Consider the following 12663-nt stretch of genomic DNA (forward strand, 5'->3'; position numbering starts at 1 on the left):
CCTCAATCCAGCGACTAAAGCAGTCCTCTACTACCAGGAGGTATCGTTTGCCCTGCACTGGCGTTATCATCGCTTTGACCCTTTTAACCTCCTTCCAGTTAAGAGTACCCTCCTCCCGTTCGGATGCACTCCTTCCCCTACTTAGATGCACCTCTCCCCGTAAGGTTTAGGCAGTCCGCTACGACGCAACAACCAGCTCCCTTCTTAGGACTGCCTTGTCCGACGTCGGCCCCTCTCCCCCAACAGAGATGCAGGTCTCCACTTCCGGCGGTAAGGTCTCCTCTCATGAACGGAAGCAGTCCCCTTATTTTACCTTCAGGTGCAGTTTAAGGCTGGGTCCCTTTCCAACCTTAGGAGAGACAGTCCAGATTCCTCTGAATTGACACCCCTCATCCTTCTGCTTCCCAGTGGTTCTTTTCAAACCTGCTGATCACAGAAGCACAACTCGCCTACTAACCCTGTATCGGTTAGTAAGGTTACTGTGGCCTGACTGTACATTGAGCCAGGTGCATTCATGCCACTGTTGTCCAGTCACTCACGGTCCCACATCCCGCGTGTCTGTGACTATAAACAGGGTCATAACGCTCTCCCAACCGGCTGGCGACCCAGTCGATAGCGACCTCATAGTCCGTCATCAAGTCAGGACCCCAAGCGGCTGACTGTCCGTAGTACCTATCAGCCACTCAGTTTAGAAACCGACGGTCTTGTCCCCACCCCGCTTGCTCCGGGCATGGAAATATTGACCGTTTTCGCCAGCCTTGCCTGTTCACGGCAGGAGCTGTGCCCCTTCCGGTGCACCGCCCTGCTCCTAGGTGTGGACTGTCGTCCACGTACCACCCAGTGCCCACACCAACTTACGTGCGACGTTTCCTGGGCCGACTAGACGGTACCACAGTGGTATGTTAATGCATACCTCGTTACGCACGAGGGCCTTCAGTTTCTCCCCAGCACTATATGGATTGTGTTTAACGTGCGCCCAGACTCTTGCGAGCCCACTGCCGCCTGTTACAGACTAGAGGTTCGGGGTGCCTACCCCCTCCCTAATCTGTATAGTCCATAATCAGATGTCTGAATGGTCCCTCAGGGAGGGGTGTGTAAGCCGCCACTGTCGGTACTCCTTTGCGCACATTGCCCTGTAAGCATGTTAAACACCTGGCTAGTGTAACGTCAATTTGTGCCTGAAGCTTTGGGGACCAAAATCCCATTTTCGTGATTCGTTTCAGGGTCTCTGCTCTTCCACAGTGATCAACACCATGAGCCTCAGGTATCACCAAGGACAGAAGATCGATGGAGGCGACTATCAAACCGTTATGACTCCTCCACAGACCATCTGCCCCCCTTACAGCCCCCCTCTCCGTCCACGACTGTTTCTCGGCCTGCGTGGCTGAGTCCTGAAGATCACTCAAATTATCCTCAGTTACCTCAGTCGTCAGTTCGGCCGCAAACATCAGAACAGCCGTGGACGGCACCGCAGCCGCCGCCTTCGCGGCCTCGTCCGCCGCGTTGTTTCCCGTCGTCACAAAGGACAGGTCTTTTCTGTGTGCCTGGCACTTTACGATAGCAATGCTTTTGGGCAACTTTACAGCCTGAATAAGCGCCACAACCTGCTTGTGGTGAAGGATCGGTGAGCCGTCCGATTTCTTAAAGCCTCTTGCCTTCCAAATGGCTGCGAATAGGTGGCATACGCCATGCGCATACGCAGAGTCTGTAAAGATGTTAACCGTGCGATCTTTAGCTATTATGCATGCTTCTGTTAGTGCTATTAGTTCTGCAAGCTGGGCCGAACATGGTTGCATGCATTGTCCGGCCTTTCTTGTTAGTGTTTCTCCGTTAGGTTTGCACTGTACGACGGCGTATCCTGACCTTAAATTTTCCCCCTCCCGATAGCAGGACCCATCCACAAAAAGTGAGAGTTCTGCTATCGCGAGCGGGTCGACTCCCAAATCAGGACGGAGTTTCACGAAAGCCTGTACCTCCACCTCACACTCATGCGGTTGACCCTCGCTCGGGAGTGGTACCAGATCCGCCGGGTTACTGCCGTGGCATGTTTTTATCGTAACGTCCGAGTACTGCAGGAGCCTCATGTAAGCCTGTTGCCGTTGGCTGGTCAGAACAAATTTGCCTCTTTCAATCAAGTTTGCCAATTTGTGATGTGTCCAAATGCAAATGTCATATCCCATTGTCACGGCCGTTGCCTTCTCATACATCAAATGTGCTGCGGCCAGGGCCTGATAACAAGGTGGCAGACCCTGCTCTACCGGCGAAAGAGCTCTAGAGTAATATGCTATCGGTTGTTTTTTCCCACTCACCCCCTGTGTTTGAGTCAGGACAGCTGTCGCATGCTGCGCTCTATGTGAGACGAATAGGTGGAAACACTTCTCATAATCCGGCAGCGCCAGGGCAGGGGCCTGTAACAACAGACGCTTAATGTTTATGAACGCGTCCTCCCCCTCCTCGGTCCATGTCAAGGGAGCGCGAAGCTTGTCTGTACCCGCCTCTTTTATCATCATCCTCAACGGCGCTGTCGCTATCGTATAGTCCTCCACCCACTCAGAGCTGTACCCAGTCATCCCTAAAAACGTCATCATCTGTCGGACCGTCAATGGCCTAGGTGCCTTGGATACAGCTTCGAGTTGCGTGGGTGAGATGTTTTTTATGCCCTTTTGAATGACGCGAGACAAGTACTCAACTTTTGGCTGGCAGTACTGCAGTTTTGAACGGGATGCCTTGTGGCCTCCCACGGCCAATCCACTCAAAACTTTGATGGAGTCCTCATGGCACTGCTGACGTGTATCCGAGCAGATTAGAATGTCATCTGCATACAGTAAAACCGTGCTGAGTAGTGTGTCGCACACTCCTTGCAAGTCTTCCTTGAGCGCCTTCGAGAAGTAATGCGGCGAGTGCGCGAACCCTTGTGGCAACCGGGTGTAAGAGTATTGTTTCCCCCTGTGGGTAAAAGCAAACAGATACTGAGACTCTTTTTCCAATGGAACACTGAAGAATGCCTGCGTGAGATCAATGACCGTATAGTACTGCGAGCTACTCGGGATGTTTGTCAGGAGGGTGTGTGGATTAGCGACTTCCGCCTCTGGTCCAGACACCACGTCGTTCACCGCCCTCAAATCGTGTACCAGTCTGTACCTAGCCCTGTCCGCCTTTAGCACTGGGTGGATAGGTGTATTACATCTGGATTTGAAAGGGACGAGCACTCCCCCCTTTAACAGTCCCTCAATCTGATGTGATATAGCTTCCTCCGACTCTGGCTTCATTGTATACTGTCTGATAAAGGGTGGTCTACAACCCTTCTTTAACCTGACCTTCACTGGCTGTGCCGACAATATTAGACCCACATCTGTGTCGTGTTTTGACCACAACCGTTCCGGGGTGCGCGCCAACATGTCCTGTTCCAGCAAAGCATCCGCCTCTGGAATAACGCAAGGGTCTCCTGGTAATCTGATTACTTGCGGTTTTGCCAAAACTGAAAAGGAAATCATTATTTTTATGAAACTCCCATCTGCGCTGTTCCAAATTAGCAGAGATTCCGTGGAGACCCACCTTTGAGTCTCGGATTCCTGTATCATTGAACCTAGATGTTCGGATTCGTAACCAGGATTTATTCTCAGAGTGATGTGTGGGGCGGCGTCTCTTAGTCTATGTTGTTCCCGTAGATACTTACCCGTGTTAACCCTCAACGCCGCGCCCTGTCTCCCTACAATTATCGTAGATGAGTTAATCTGCACCTGCTCGGGCTGTCCCTGCAACCATGCCTTGTTCCTAACTAGGTCACTATTCGTCAAATATTGTAGTGTGCAATGTGCCTCCATGTTTGTTTGTCTAGACTGAGGCAGTTGGGTTTTCAGAAATGGCTCCCAGGGGTCACAGACCCTTTGCAGCTCTGCATCTATGTTGCCCAGCCAGAACACAGTGGCCTCTTTCTCCCCCGTCCCTTGTAGCATCATTTGGTACACGTCTTGTTCAATTTGAATCCCCTCAGGCGTACATAGGATTTTACAGCCTAGTTTACACATTGCATCTCGTCCCAAGAGATTGCGCGGGGTGCTGTCCGAAATTAATACAGGTATTGTTATGGTCTTGTTGTTATACGTCATAGAGATTGGATCTGATGTGGGTATTAATTGTGTTTTTCCCGAGAATCCGACCGTCCGAACATACTGTCCAGACTGGGGTAAGTGAGCGGCGTATTTTTGCTTTATGCAGGAAAAACCTGCTCCAGTGTCTGCCATCATCTCTGTTAATTTGCCCTCCACTAGGACCTGCAGAATAGGTTCTTGCTCAGCTCCCTTGGAAACCACAATCATTTGATTTCCCCCCGTCGCATTCTCTGGGCACCCCTAGTGATTACCCCCCTGGTTTCGGGGCCCTCCTGTCTCCCCCTGGTCGTGGGGCCCTTGTGACTCCCCCTGGCGCACGGGTCTTCCATACTCCGAGCCGGGACGGTATGGTTGCCTACATCTCATTTCCCTGTGTCCCTGCATGCCGCAGTTCCAACAGTGGAAACGGGGAAACTGTTGTTCGTTCCCCGGTCCCTGTGTAAACCGTGGGCCTGATTGCCCATTCCCTGCCTGCCGCCTGGACGCCTGGTTCTGTGAACTATAGCCATAGCTTCTCACTACCTGAGGTGCAGGCGGGGGTCCCTGGTCCTGCATGGGTGGAGAGGTAGCAGATGACACCATTACTGCCTGCAACCTCCTTTGGGGCTGCAGTTGTTGCTGAGTTAACTTCCTTGAGTCATTTCTATCCTGATCCCTGACTTTCTGCTCCTGAGCCCTTTGCTTCTCCACACTATGTGTTACATGTGCACAGAACAAAGGATAAGTCATGTCCATTAACCCCACCACGTCTTCCAGTCTATTCTTAACCACCTCTGGAAGCCCTCTCATCACACTTTCTCTAAACATCGCTCTCTGCAACGGGTCAATTTCTGGGTTGTGTCCTAGCTCACCTCTCCACTCCTTCAGTATTTTGTTCACATAGGTGCCAGGCCCTTCCGTCTCCATTATGGGGTTGCCCGCCAGTTTTGCCGGATTAATACGTGATGGATATTGATTCCTGAGTTTGTACCACAACGCCGCTCTATGCGCGTTGAATATGTCTCCATCATGGGCCTGCGTGTCGCATGCCACTCGCATCGATGTATCACCCATGATGTCCCGGCAGGCACCAATTCCTAGCAAGCGCGTCAACAGGGATTTGACGTCACCCACTGCTAGCAGAAAAGATGACGTATTTTCCTCAAACTGCGTGATCCACCTGGAGGCTCCTTCTGAAAGGTCCGGTAGTCTTGCTATTATGCCATCGATGTCTAGAGGTGACCATGGCATGTGAAAGATATCGTTCCCCTTTATTAGCAGGGGAAACTGGCCTGTACTTGTCACACTTCCCAGGAATGTAGGGGCGAAAGTCAGGGTTCCTGTAATGTTTCCTTTCTCCTGTGCTGGTTTCGTGTCGTTCTCATCTTCCTCCTCAGTCAACAGTTTGGTGTGGCCACACGCCCCGTGTTTCCCTGATGTCTGCTGTGCCACATTTTGACGGGCCTCTTCCTCTATCTTCCTCCCGACTCCCTCCCTCTGCCTGCCCAGGTTCTCTACCTCCTCTTCCTCTGCATCATACAACTTCCGACGTACTGTCTCGCCATATGCCGCCAGGACTTTCGGATAGAGATCCTGCGGGGTCAGTTTGGGGGGGTATCTCGCCTAAGGGAGGTCTCTGATCTAGCGGAGGTCTCTGACCTAGCGGGGGTTTCTGACCTAGCGGGGGTCCCTAATTCCGTCTCCTCATATTCTCCTCTTATTGTCACAGTGCCCACCGGCAATTGCGTGACATAAGGTGGGGATGTTGGTTTCCCTATATCCGTCTCTCTCTGATTTAGCGCTAAAGCTTCCTGCCTGTATGCTCTCCCCTTCTGGGCGTAGAGCTTCATTACCCCCAACTCTTCTGTCCTCTTTTTCAACCTCTTTTTGCTGCTGTCGCCTGGCTTGTGGTTACGAATCATTACATTCATCTCTTCGCATACGTCGAGATCAAAAGTACCTCCGGAAGGCCATTTTGTGTCCCCGGCCTTTGTACGCCTCTGCCAACGGACACCAACCTTGAGAATTAGGTTCTTTATGAGCGGGTTCCGGTCTAACAGTATGTCCTCTGCTGTATGCATCGTTGTTTATTGTGTTGTGTGTGTGTGTGTGTGGTTGTACTTCAGCTACTACTACTCTACAACTACTACTCCAGGACACAGTTAACCTAGATCTACTACTACTCTACAACTACTACTCCAGGACACAGTTAACCTAGATCTACTACTACTCTACTCCAGGACACAGTTAACCTAGATCTACTACTACTCTACAACTACTACTCCAGGACACAGTTAACCTAGATCTACTACTACTCTACAACTACCACTCCAGGACACAGTTAACCTGGATCTACCAGGACACAGTTAACCTAGATCTACAACTACAACGCTACTACAACTCGGTGTGTGTGTGTCTGTGTGTGACTGTGTGTGTGTGTGTGTGTGTGTGTGTGTGTGTATGTCGGTGTGTGTGTCTGTGTGTGTGTGTGTATGTGTGTATGTCGGTGTGTGTGTGTGTTTGTGTGTGATTGTGTGTGTGTGTGTGACTGTGTGTGTGTGACTGTGTGTGTGTGCGTCACAACCCGCTGTCTACCGGGACACAGGAATGTGTGTGTGTGTGTGTGTGTGTCGGTGTGTGTGTGTCTGTGTGTGTGTGTGTGTGTGTGTGTGTCTTTGCTGTGTGTGTGTGTGTGTGTGACTGTGTGTGTGTGTGTGTGACTGTGTGTGTGTGTGTGTGTGTGTGTGTGTGTGTGACTGTGTGTGTGTGCGTAATGTGTGTGTGTGTGTGTGTGTGTGTCGGTGTGTGTGTGTCTGTGTGTGTGTGTGTGTGTGTGTGTCTTTGCTGTGTGTGTGTGTGTGTGTGACTGTGTGTGTGTGTGTGTGACTGTGTGTGTGTGTGTGTGTGTGACTGTGTGTGTGTGCGTACTGTGTGTGTGTGCGTCACAACCCGCTGTCTACCGGGACACCGGAATGTGTGTGTGTGTGTGTGTGTGTCGGTGTGTGTGTGCGTCACAACCCGCTGTCTACCGGGACACAGGAATGTGTGTGTGTGTGTGTCGGTGTGTGTGTGTCTGTGTGTGTGTGTGTGTGTGTGTGTCTGTGTGTGTGTGTGTGTGTGTGACTGTGTGTGTGTGTGTGTGTGTGTGTGTGTGTGTGTGTGTGTGTCTGTGTGTAGTGACTGTGTGTGTGTGTGTGTGTGACTGTGTGTGTGTGCGTCACAACCCGCTGTCTACCGGGACACAGGAATGTGTGTGTGTGTGTGTCGGTGTGTGTGTGTCTGTGTGTGTGTGTGTGTGTGTGTCTGTGTGTGTGTGTGTGTGTGTGTGACTGTGTGTGTGTGTGTGTGTGTGTGTGTGTGTCTGTGTGTAGTGACTGTGTGTGTGTGTGTGTGTGTCTGTGTGTGTGTCGGTGTGTCTTGTGTTTGTGTGTGATTGTGTGTGTGTGTGTGTGTGACTGTGTGTGTGTGACTGTGTGTGTGTGTGACTGTGTGTGTGTGTGTGTGTGTGTATGTATGTATGTCGGTGTGTGTGTGTGTGTTTTCTACCACCAGGGGTCAGCAAACCCAAGAGAGAAAGAGATGTGATGAGTCTGTATGCTACACCTTGGCCCACCAACAGGGGTCAGCAAACCCAGGAGAGAGAGAGAGAGAGAGAGAGAGAGAGAGAGAGAGAGAGAGAGAGAGAGAGAGAGAGAGAGAGAGAGAGAGAGAGAGAGAGAGAGAGAGAGAGAGAGAGAGAGAGAGAGAGAGAGAGAGAGAGAGAGAGAGAGAGCTATCTCTCTTGGCACAACGCCCAGACCTGCTAGCTGGCTCTACGCCCAGAATGAGTTATCTTCCAACTATCGCTCCTTTAAACTGGGCTGTGTGTCTTTAATCAAGAGTTTAAAAAAAAAAACATGCGTCGTAGAGCTTCGTGCATGGAACCCTTGTTACAGTTATCTTTGCGACCAATATAGTTTCTATACATGTACGAAAGAAAGAGAGAGAGAGAGAGAGAGAGAGAGAGAGAGAGAGAGAGAGAGATCAGGGGCCTGATCTCTGATCCAAACGATGGGGGGGTGTGTGTGTATTGTATGTGTGTATTGTATGTGTGACTGTGTGTGTGTGTGTGTGTGTGTGACTGTGTGTGTGTGTCTTTGCACAGACGTGTGTGTGTATTGTATGTGTGTATTGTGACACAGGAATGTGTGTGTGTGTGTGTGGGCCCAATAGTGCAAACAAGCTAGAGTCTCGTCTCACGCTGCCCAATTTTTTTTTTTTTTTTTTTTTTTTTTTACTCTCTGCTCATATTATCACAGCTAGCCTCTCTGTAGCAACAACTTCACAAGCCAATAAGAAAACGAACAATAGTGTATCCGTAAACGTAATTAGTTTGACACAGAGAATGCCAGCTGTAATAGTGTGTTTTGAATAACAGCAGAGCGGCACCGGTTTTTGTTTTGAAAATTGAGAGTCTTATCTACAGAGGACAGAAGGCACAGTTATGTGTGTATGTGGAGAGTGTCGTAAAGGGATCAGGGAAAGGGGTCAGGGAGAAGTTTGAACAGATGGAGAAAAATTTGACCAGAGGTCGAAAACATGCAATTAAAATTGATTAGTGGCGCACTTATAGCCTGTTAAAAGAGGAATCGCCCTAGTGTAAACTAGTGCTGTCAGGCGATTAAAAAAATTAATCTAATTAATTACAGGATTTGTAATTAATTAATCTAATTAATCGCATTTTAATCGCATAACCATTTTATGCCTGATATTCTATATTCTATAATCATATTTCAAATTGCATGTGTCCGGATGGCAGAATTCAGTACAGTATCTACAAAACTTTCTGTTTAATCATCTTCCATCTATTAATTTGCTTAGATTTTTCAGGTCTGGTCAATTTGAGCATAGTGTTATTCACAGTCAAAGATAAAAAAAAAATTTATTGATATTCTCATTTGGTTCATTACAATTTACTCAAGCCTAGTAACAGACACAGTATTTCGGACACTGGGAATACATTCCCTGAGATCCATAGATGTCCCTAGAATCAGATACCAAGAACATGCAAATGGACATATAAAAAAAAGTCTGTAATGTGTATTCTACGTTCTTATGGAATGAATGAGATAAAAAAAAGTTATTAAAAAAAAAAAAAAAACAAAAAATCTTTTTTTTTGTAATTAATTTTGAGTTAATTTTCATAACGCGATAATTTGCTGTGTAATTAATTAATCTAATTAACGCGATAAACTGACAGCCCTAGTGTAAACACCTCACCACTCGTGTTCGTCTTAGCCGTCCATCCAGACCTCGTCACACAGTCAGCTCAACTTATTCCTCCCTCAGAATCTCTTACGGATATTCTAATCAAAAGCAAAAATGCTCACCTGTGTTTGTTTGTCGACACCGCCAGAATTTCTACGGGAGAGGTCCGGAGCTGGCCGTGTGAGGGGGCCCGGCAGGGCGGTCTACAGGTCAAGGGTCACCAAATGTTGTGGCTGATGGTTGTTTAACACAGCAGGAGACGATATTTCCAATTTTAACAAGTAGGTAATTTATTTAGGAAAAGAAGTTTCAACAGCAGAGCTATGGATCGAGCAGAGGATCACCACAGCTTGAACAAAAAACACTCTACCCCTCAATCCCTCTGCTTGTCCCCTAAATCCCCTCTCAGTCCTGCCCCCACATGACAGATATGATGACGTGTCATATCATGTCAGATATGACATGACGTACATTAAGATGACACGTAGATTTAACATCGCAGAGAGATAAAAACATTAAGAACATCGAAGAGAGATAAAGACATTAAGAAGAACATAGATTTAGATAAAAACATTAAGAACATCGAAGAGAGATAAACAAGATATGATGTACACACACGATATGATGTAAAACATTAAGAACATCGAAGAGAGAGTGAGATGTGTGTGTGTGTGTGTTTGTGTGTGTGTGTGTGTATGTGTGTGTGTGTCTGTGTGTGTGTGCGTCTGTGTACAGACGTGTGTGTATTGTATGTGTGTATTGTGTGTGTGTGTCTGTGTGTGTGTGCGTCTGTGTACAGACGTGTGTGTATTGTATGTGTGTATTGTGACACAGGGAATGTGTGTGTGTGTGTGTGTGTGTCGGTGTGTATGTCTGTACGACTGTGTGTGTCTGTGTGTGTGTGTGTGTGTGTCGAAGAGAGAGTGAGATGTGTGTGTGTGTGTGTTTGTGTGTGTGTGTGTGTGTATGTGTGTGTGTGTCTGTGTGTGTGTGTGTCTGTGTGTCTGTGTGTGTGTGCTGTGTCTGTGTGTGTGTGCTGTGTATGTGTGAAAGAGAGAAAAGACACAAGATTAGAGCACACGATATGATGTACTGAAATGTCCATCTGCCTATCTTGAGGTTGTTTTAAGAACATCAGCCAGACTGTCGCCCTAGTGTCTTTGAGCCCTGCTAGTTGACCTATATTAAACTAGTCAAGACTAACCCCTTTCCTACCTCCACCCCCGTATACACATTTTCCACAACAGTACCCAAATGTGGCACAGGTGGATTTTACGTGAATCGGTACTCTGTACCCATCCCTAGAGGGAGGGTGTGGTCTGGGTCGTGTGGGAGGGGTGCGGCTCACGGCTGGCAGTGCCAGGGGTCGTTCGTTGAGTCATCGTGAGAGGGGCTTTTTGACACACGCCGATGAGAAGCTGGGAGAGGCCAGAAGCCGGTAGCTCTGGAAACACCCTCACTCACGCACCGCTCTCTGGACGTTGATGTATTTGGACATTGATGTATTTGGACATCGTGTATCCTGAGCTTTCGACAGCTCGCGTGCGTAGAGAGAGGGAGGGAGGGAGGCAACGGTTGCAATGTGGAGTTGGTCTGGCAGTGCAGTTGAACTCCCATTATAGATTGAGATGAAGATAGTGGCGGTGACTTGTTCTACTTATGTTGTCTTTATTATATATTCTTTAATTGTTATTCGTTTTTTTTTTCTTTTTTCTGTTGTACTTGGCACATTTCATTAAGCAAAACGCTCCCAGTGGATGTCTGCAATGAGACAAATGGCGTCTGTAGACATCTAGGCTGGTAAAGATATGCCTCCTAAAGTGTGTAAACGGAAGTACAGGAAGTACAGGCTACAGGCTTTCCGGTTTCGACAAAACAATTATAGAAGAAACGTGTGAAGTGCACAATATTTCCTCGTTTAAGCCACTGCAACGGCTTTGCCTGAAGAATTTACTACATGACCGGGACGTTCTAGCTTGTTTCCCGACAGGATTTGGGAAAGGTTTGGTCCATTCGGAGGCAGCTTCCAGGGGAAGTACATACACCGGAAATTCTACCCCGTAGACACCTTCGGCCGTAGTGCTTTACCAGGCTTTATCTCACGGAGGAGATACAACTGGGAACGAGGTTAGTAGACATTAGACCAGGGGTGGCCAACCCGCGGCTCGCGAGCCGCATGCGGCTCTTTGCCCGTCAATGTGCGGCTCTTCCATCCATAAAAAAAATAAAAATAAAAAATATTATAATTTTTTTTTTTTACTTTTTTTTTTTTTTTATGTCACTCATTCCACAAGGACGTAGAATAAACATTTAATTTCTTTTTTAAATGGTCCATTAGCATGTTCTTGGTATCTGAATCTAGGGAATTTCTCCACCATTTTTCATCATATTGCAACACCGTTTTTTGCAAGACGTTCACAGAAAGGTAGAGAAACTAACTGCGTTCTGTTTTATGGCAATAACGTTCAGGTTTGTGGGAGATAATCCCAAAAAATAAGAGAAATAAAAAAGTTTATCCAGAAGTCAGATGATTGACAGGGGCTGGTGTGAGCTGGGTAGGGTCGTTTTTCAAAATTTGAAAGCCCTGAGTCTCTTCCTTCAAAAGAATACACTCACTTTTGGATGTGCCACTTCCTCCTGTCAATATGCGCAGGTTTCCGACTCAATGCCCTGAGATTTCTATAATCTTATATTTCACTAATAACAGTTAAAATAATTGGTAAACAAACGTAATGCTGAAAATATACACTTTTACTGTATATCTCGGGCTTAAGAGGTTAACCCTGTGAGGCCCAAATTAAAAAGACATTAGCAACTTCAGAGGCCAGAGGGTGGGACATATAAACACATTTACTATCAAATAGCATTGAGGCTGAACAACAGGACCAATTGACTATACATGTGCTTAAATGGGAACTATCTTATAAATGGCCTTTTTCAGTGTTTACCATTGTTTCTTAGCTATGTGGACTTATATTAATAGGATCTATGTCTCTAATTCTCATATTGGCGCATTCTTCCAATTCTCCTCTCACAATATTCACCCTCACTGAACTGAGTCATCTGAAAATTTGCATATCTGTGATGTCAGAGATTTCTCAGCTGCATAATAATGTGGCAGTTGATGTGGCAGTTGGCACCAGGCCACACAGTGGTTGGAGCCCAGCCTCAAAACGGCTTAAGATCTTGAGATAGAAAAATGCGGTTTTTGAGTACTTGATTAGAAATACAAACCGTACGTTAAATCTAGAGGAAGGAAGGACGTGGTACTTACCTCACCATTTGAAAAAAACCTAGGTGTTCCATAGACTCACAGGAATTGTGT

The 12663-nt window shown here is 47.5% G+C and overlaps 1 protein-coding gene across 1 annotated transcript in view; it reads right to left on the minus strand.

Annotated features, from left to right (window-relative positions):
- The window catches only part of LOC311228189 (voltage-gated delayed rectifier potassium channel KCNH5-like), a gene marked incomplete at both ends in the record, with an annotated part of 118442 nt that overhangs the window by 73356 nt on the left and 32423 nt on the right, over positions 1-12663 (minus strand). The window lies entirely within an intron of this gene.

This window comes from Notolepis coatsorum (genome assembly GCF_963971535.1).
Source record: "Notolepis coatsorum genome assembly, chromosome: 5".
Classification (NCBI taxonomy): Eukaryota; Metazoa; Chordata; class Actinopteri; order Aulopiformes; family Paralepididae; genus Notolepis; species Notolepis coatsorum.